The following is a 7,869-nucleotide window of genomic DNA, read 5'->3' as shown; positions in this document are numbered from 1 at the left end:
GACAAAGAGAGAATCCAAAAGCAGCAAGAGAAAGGCAACAAGTAACTTATAAGGGATCTCCCATGAGATTGTCAGCTGATTTCTCAACAGAAACTTTGCAGGCCAGAAGGGATTGGCACAAAATATTCAATGTAATGAAAAGCAAGGACCTACAATCAAGGTTACTCTACCCAGCAAAGCTATCATTTAAAATAGAAGGACAGATAAGGAGCTTCCCAGACAAGAAAAAGCTACAGGAGTTCATCATCACCAAACCAGTATTACAAGGAATCTTAAAGGGACTTCTTTAAGGTGGGAGGAAAAAAAGATCAAAATTATGAATAATAAAATGGCAATAGCTACATATCTATCAATAATTACTTTCAATGTAAATGAATTAAATGCTCCAATCAAAAGACACAGGAGGGCTGAATGGACAAGAAAACAAAACCCTAGGTTCTGAGAAGATGGTGAAGGTCTCAGAGCTTTACAACATCGCTTGGGAAGAAATGCAAGATAAAATGAGAACATGGAGAGAAGAAAACTCAAGAAATAGTGAGCAATTTGTGGAAGTTGGAGAGGAATTAATTAATGAATATGCTTCTAGGCTTGGTGATGATATTTGGATCATATACGAACAGGGGATGATTGTGGCCCCAGACTATGGTTGGGATGATTTTGCATAATTTTGTCTTTAAGAGTTGAGGGGTGACCGGTTAGGTCAGTTGGTTAGACCATGGTGCTGATAATATCAAGGTTGCTGGTTTGATCCCTGCACGGGACACTGTGAACTGCACCCTCCCTAAAAGAGTCAACTATGCTACTGTAGCATGAAAGCAATGTGTAACCAATGACCATGGTTGTTTCCCAACAAAATTAAAAAAAAAAAAAAAGAGCTGAGAAGACAGTTCCCTAGTAGTCACAGAGTCAAGAGACTAACTGGCATGAGATTTGAAGCCATGGAAAGATACGACGATGCTATACAGCTATATGATCGAATTTTACATGAAGATCCAGCTAACACTGCTGCAAGGAAGCACTGCTGTAAGATTGCCATTCGAAAAGCCAGAGAAACAGTGTGGAGGCCATTCCGGAGCTGAATGAGTATCTGCAACCATTTACTGGAGACCAAGAAGCCTGGCATGAACTTGCAGAACTTTATATCAATGAACATGACTATGCTAAAGCAGCCTTTTGTTTAGAGGAGCTTATGGTGACTAATCCACCAACCACTTATACTGTCAGCAGCTGAAGCTAAATATACCCAAGGTGGACTTGAAAACCTTGAACTTTCAAGAACGTATTTTTGCAGAGGCACTGAAACTGAGCAACAGAAATATAAGAGCTTTGTTTGGACTTTACATGTCTGCAAGTCATATTGCTTCTAATCCAAAACAAGTGCAAAAAAAAAAAAGGACATGAAATATGCTAGTTGGGAAGCTAGTCAAATAAACAGAGCTTATCAGTTTGCAGGTCGAAGTTAGAAGGAAACCAAATACTCTCTTAAGGCAGTTGAAGACATGTTGGAGACACTGCAGATTACCCAGTCTTAAGGTTTCAAAAACTCTTTTACATTACATTTCACAACTGCACAACTGAACTTATTAGCCTGCGATTTATTTACTAAATGCCCAGTGCGATTTATATACTAATTTTCTGTTAAGGGAGTTGTAAAGAATGTGTTTATATAAACCTGAAAACACTTTTTACTTCTAAGCAGGAAGATGGAAAAAGTCCATGGAAGAAAGATTTAAGAAAGAGTCTTATCAATTGTACATCATTCTTTTCATGTCACACGTATATAACTGCTTTTAAACTATGTGATACAGAAATAACCTCACTAAATAAACCATGATGATTTATTAAACTTGAAAAACAAAGCCCTTACATATGCTGCTTATAAGAGAATCACTTCAGATTGAAAGATACATACAGACGGAAAGTAAAGGGATGGAAAAAGATATTTCATGAAAATGGAAATAAAAAAATAAAAAAATAAAAAAGCTGAGGTAGCAATACTTATACCAGACAAATTAGACTTTAAAACAAAGGCTATAACAAGAGACAAAGAAGAACCCAGTAATCCCACTTCATGGTGTTTATCCAAAGAAACCCAAATGCTACTTTGAGGGGACATGTGCATCCACATGTTCATGGAAGCACTGTTTACAATGGCCAAGATGTGGAGGCAGCCTGGGTGTCATTTGATGAATGAATGGATAGAGAGGAGGGAGTACGTATATATTATGGAATATTGCTCAGCCATGGAAGGGAATGGGTTCTTGCCATCTGTGGTGGCATGGGTGGACCTGGGAGGTACTGTGCTGAGTGGAGTGTCAGACAGAGAAAGACAGATGCAATGTGGTTTCACTTATATGTGGAATCTAAAGAACAAAATAAACAAAGAAAATAGAAACAAACTCTTAGATACAGAGAACATATTGACATGGTTGCCAGATGGGAGGGGGTTAGGGTGAGTGAAAAAAGGGAAGAGATTAAGAAGTACAAATTCGTTGTTACGCTAATTCTGGGGATGTAGGGTATAGCATAAGGAACATAGTCAATAATATTTTAATAACTACGTATGGTGTCAGATGAGTACTAGGTTTATTGCAGTGATAGACGGGAGGTAGGTTGGGGGACAGGGTGAAAAACGTGAAGGGATTTAGAAGTACAAATTGGTAGTTACAAAATAGTCATGGGGATGTAAAGTAAAACATAGGGAATATAGTCAATAATATGGTAATAACGATGTACAGTGCCAAGTGGGTACTAGACTAGTCAGAGGGATCACTTCTTAAATTATATAAATGTCTAATCACTATAATGTACACCTGAAATTAACATAGACTAATATTGAATGTCAACTGTAATTGAAAAATTAAAGGGGGTGGAGGGAAGGTGAAGGGGATTAAGAGGTTCAGATTTCCTGGCATGAAACCTGTAAGTCAGGGGGATGAAATGAGCAGCATAAAGACATTCCCTTCTGGATTGGCCAAACTTCAGTCTCACAGCGCTTACAACAGCTAGCCCATCAGCAGCCATTCTCTCTTAAGCCTCACAAAGCCTCCCCCGGTTTCTGTACAGCGCAACTCTCAGCTGTGGACCCATAAGAAACCCCTACTATCCGCCATACTCCACTAAAGTCCCAAGTGTGCCCCAGGCTGAAAGCTGGTGACCAGTTCACTCAAATGTGTTTCCCTTCTATCAAGGAACACAGCCTTGGGTTAGTTATTTTTAAATGACTGAAACTAATTTCCTCATAGGTATTTGACATATTTTGTATTCACTGATGGCAGATCAGTTACTCCGTCAGAGTCAAAATGGATGTTGCACTAAGTACCATTTTAAACAGGCTGAGCTCTCAATGCTTCTGAGACCTACAGGGTGGAGACGTCCACGGGGCAGAGTATAAGGACGGGCAAGATTTCAAATACACACATTGCTCATATGTAACACTATTAAATCAAGAAAGAGAAAATCTCTCAGAGGAAACACACAAATGATAAGAGAAAAGGGCAAAGGATTGAGTCAAGGGTTAAAAATAAAGGTGAGAGCTACCTGAGAGCTAAATGCAAAGAGGTGTCACGTGCAAGGAGCTGCTCAGTCTTCCCTGGGGCAAATTTCTCCCTGAGGTTGTACCTTCTAGGAATGTCCCAAAGAGTGGTTGGGGTCCTCACCGGCTGTAAAAGATCCTTACCCCCAGGTAAAGCATTGATCCAAATCTTATAAAATATTCATTACATCATCCTTACAGATATTGCTCTCCTCCACTGTAATATTGTTAATTACTGTAAATAATTTTTTTTTAAAGTACTACCATCATTCGTTCTTGTCATCAACTTCCGGCTTTCCTCTCATGCCTACCAGAAGACGTTGCTATAAAAGTTGCTACCGGCTAAAAAGTAGGCGTTCATAAAATGGACATCCTCAGAACCTCAATGAAAAGGACGAGTTATTCTGATCTGTTGACGCTTTAAGTAATAGACTCATGGGTACAGACTTCAAGCTGACACCACGTAGACATCTGCAGATCAGCGGGGGGCTGAGTCAGGGTTTCCAGGACTCTGTTAGCTGAGAAGCAGCCGCTTTGTAAAAGCAGCCAGCAAACGCCAACATCTAGTGCAACAAGTATTAGTTATATGGGACTTAGTGAACTGACCAGGTGAATATAATTGTGGCTATTTGTATGGGGATATTACTTATCTACTTACTGTATATTGGTGTTATTTTTAATGTTCTATTTTCTTATGGGCATATGATAAAGCCCTTTCTCCTTCTTTCCAATCTGTTGCTAACGTTTATTTTAAACTGGGGATTAGCAAACTACGGTACATGGTTGAAATCCATCTCACCACAGGCTAAATCTAGTCCATGTCATGCACACTTGTTTACATGTTGTCTATGGCTTCTTTTATGCTACGTGGCAGATTGGAGCAGAGATCTTGCAACAGAGACCCATGGTCCAAAAAACTAAAACACTTAACTATTTGGTCCTTTATAGAAAAAGTTTGCTGCTCCCTGTCTTAGACTATGCTTTTGCAAACTGAAACGAAACATTATTTAAAGAGTGTTTTGTTCTCTGGCACCTCAAAATTTAGAGACAAATACATTTTACTGTCTCTTTGTTTTCAAAAGCAAGGTGGTTTTCAAGGCGTCTATTAGTTGCTTTTGTTTTAAGCAGAATATTGTTAGAAAAAATCAATTTTGTATCCAAAGTTATAGAATCATATAGCTTTTGTGTCATATAAAAATAAATCTGATCACGGGCCAGCCGAGTGGCGCATTGGTTAAGAGCTGGCTTGGGATGCCAGAGGGCCCCGGTTCGGATCCCACATTTGAGGGCCAGTGACACTGCCCTCTACAGCTAAGATGCTGAATAACAGCTCAACCTGGAGCTGGGCTGCCGTGAGTCGCAGGCGATGGCGTAGGCTGAAGCCCCTGCTGCAGTGGGCTGCCATGGGTTACCGTGTGTAGCCAGCAGCCGCTGTGAGCGGCTGTCCAGAAGCCAGTGACCAATCTGCCTCACCTGGGAAGAGTGCAATGATGGTGCCAACTTGTGCCAGTGAAGCAACGTCCTTCACAACTAGGCCGAAGAACAAAAGGACAGCAACTTGTCTGTTCCCCTTCCCCCAATTCCCCAATTAAAAATAAACAAATCTGATCTAATCAGGTATGAGGCACCTCCAATTGGGGGCCTGAGTTTGTGCTTCCTATTTGGAACCAAGGCTCACAAAACCCTTCTAGGAAACTGTTCTGGTACCTGTGCTATGGCTTTTGGGGTCCAGAAATTTCAGGTAGAGGAGAGAATTATGTCCTAGCAGACAAAGTACCTTAGCAGCTTTGGGGAACCTCACAGTGAGAGAGAAATTCATCCACATATACAGGTGCTCCAGGCAAAACAGAAAGAAATGAATTTCTTGGGTTTGGTTTTCTAGTCTCAAAACATGAGTGCTGATAAGAGGTATAAAAATGTATCTGGCTTACAGAAAACACAACAGTAGATGCCATAAAGTTCTCCAGACAGAGGTTAATTTGTTGGCCTTAGTATTTGCTTAATGCCACATGGTACTGGGTTTGCTGACCATACTTTAAGGAAATTTATATATTTAATTAACACTCCTGCCCTAGTGTTAATGAATCAGAACAAAGTAAGACTAGCTTTTGTGATGAAGAATAATCTTCAGGAATTATTTATAATCACAGAGGATGGCTATTAGAAAAAGTGTGCAAAACCTGGAAAATTGAAGGCATTTCCGCCTGTGGTTTGTTTTGTGTTGAACGTTGTTTAGCAGCCTGCCTGGTTATTTTGATTCTCTAGGAGTGCGCACCTTTATTTGACTCACTACTTCCTACTTAGGGTATTTTTCAACTTTGCAAGGGTAGATGTTAACTCCTAGAAAACAAAGAGAAATGTAAATTCTTGTTCAATAGGAATGAAAAATAAAATGTGTCCCTGGAGAGATGCAAATGAAAATATTATGACCCAAAAGTTATGGTTATGGTTTATTTTATACATAATTTAGCAAGCTTAGCCCAGCATCCTTTCAATGACTTTACATATCTAGTCATTTAAATTTTCTTTGAACCAGCATCACCATTCTGATGAGTCCTGCATTGATGAGTTAATACATCTTTGACACAGACCACATATATCTATATCTATATATATCTATCTATATATCTATATCTATATCTATCTATCATCTATCTATCTATCTATCTATCTATCTATCTATCTATATATATATATATATATATGGTTGACTATCTTCCTAGATGCTTGGGTAAGATAGGAAAGCTAGAGAGAGTTAGGATTTTGTTTTATTTTTCTTTTAAGATAATAAGATTTGAACCTGTTTCACAATGTAAAGCAAACAAATAAAAGCCCTGGAAAGAGAGGTATTAAAGATACGGTAGAGAGGAGACAGCTGATAGGTGTGGTACAAAAGGTGCTTTATATGCATCATCTCATTTACTAGAACAATGATGAAGGAGGTGTTATCATCCCCACTTAGATGAGCAAACAGGCTCTGAGAGGATGTTATTTTCCCTGTATCACAGGTAGGGAATGTCAGGGCTTGCATTGAGAGCTATCAAGACTCTCATAATTTCATAATTACTACAGCATATAGCCCTCCAAAGAATAAGGAAATAAGGAAATAGGATTCAGGAGAGCGAGAGAAGAAGGAAAAGGTACTTAATTTCTCAAGATATAAAACTGGAAGCAACAAATGAACATGACAAACAAAAACTCATAGACACAGACTCATAGACATAGACTCAACCATCCCTTCATCTAAGATAGTACATATTTCATTTGTTTGTTGTATCCCCCTCTAGAATGTAAACACCATGGGGTTCTTTTTCTTCTTATTTTTTACTGCTCTATTCCCAGCATCTAGAATAGTTCCTGGCACTCGATAAACTCACATAGTTTAAAATTTATCTCAAGGTCAGGCAGGTGCCCAGTGACACCCCCTCCATTCACACACACCTGCCCTAGAGAACGGAGTTCCCAGGTAAAGCCAGACGTGAGAATTCAGCTTGTCCCTTTGGCAGATATTTCTAATTCTTGACTCAAAATCCACCCACCGCCTTTTTTCTTATCAGTAGAATTGTGTCCGAGGGCAGCAGCATATGAAAATTAAACACATACATACAAACATACTAAATATTCTGTTTCCCAGCGTTCTAGCTGAGGATGGCTATGTGGTGTCGTCTGGCTGATGAGCTGGAAAAGGAGATTGCTGGGTGAGGCTTCCTGAAAAGCTCTTCACAAGGTGGTCACCTGGCACGCACCCCTGTGTTTTGCCCTTCTTCCTGCCTGGCGTGGTAATGTGAGGCCAGAGGTGGCAGTTATCTTGGGCCATTTGGCTGTTCAACATGGCCAAGTGGAAAGAGCAGAGGAACCCAGTTTCTGATGGCGTCAGAGCCACTGCTCTGAGGGGAGGGAAGGGAGGGCATGGGATGCGGGAACCCCTTGGTTTACAGGCTAGGAATACAACGCAGAGATATAGCAAGTGCTCCCTGATACAACCAGAATCATTTCAGGAAAATTTTTGAAAAAATGTAGATTCTGAATCCCTAGCCTAAAATTAAACAAAACAGAAACTTCCACGATTGTCAAAATGCCAATTCGAGGAAAGCTCCCCTCGTGCTCCCGACTTACACTCTGACTGAGAACAGCGGCTCCAGTGGTTTCGTGAAACGTGTGATGGGTTGAATTGTGTTCCCCAAAGTTCATGGTGAAGCTCTAAGCCCCTATGTGATTATATTTGAAGATACGGCCTCTGAGGTGGGAATTAAGGTTAAATGAGGTCATTAAGTGGGGTCCTGATCAGATAGGACTGGAGCGAGTGCTCTCTCTCCCTCTCTCCTTCTCTCCTC

The 7,869-nt window shown here is 40.1% G+C and overlaps 1 pseudogene; it reads left to right on the top strand.

The window, feature by feature from the left end:
• The first annotated feature begins 446 nt into the window (after nt 1-446).
• Nucleotides 447-1,532, top strand: LOC109382699 (ER membrane protein complex subunit 2-like; annotated as a pseudogene).
• The last annotated feature ends 6,337 nt before the right edge of the window (nt 1,533-7,869 follow it).

Source organism: Hipposideros armiger, unplaced genomic scaffold (genome assembly GCF_001890085.2).
Source record: "Hipposideros armiger isolate ML-2016 unplaced genomic scaffold, ASM189008v1 scaffold_68, whole genome shotgun sequence".
In the NCBI taxonomy this organism is placed as follows: Eukaryota; Metazoa; Chordata; class Mammalia; order Chiroptera; family Hipposideridae; genus Hipposideros; species Hipposideros armiger.
Note: the sequence above shows the minus strand (reverse complement) of the source record. Positions and strands in the feature narration are given on the sequence as shown.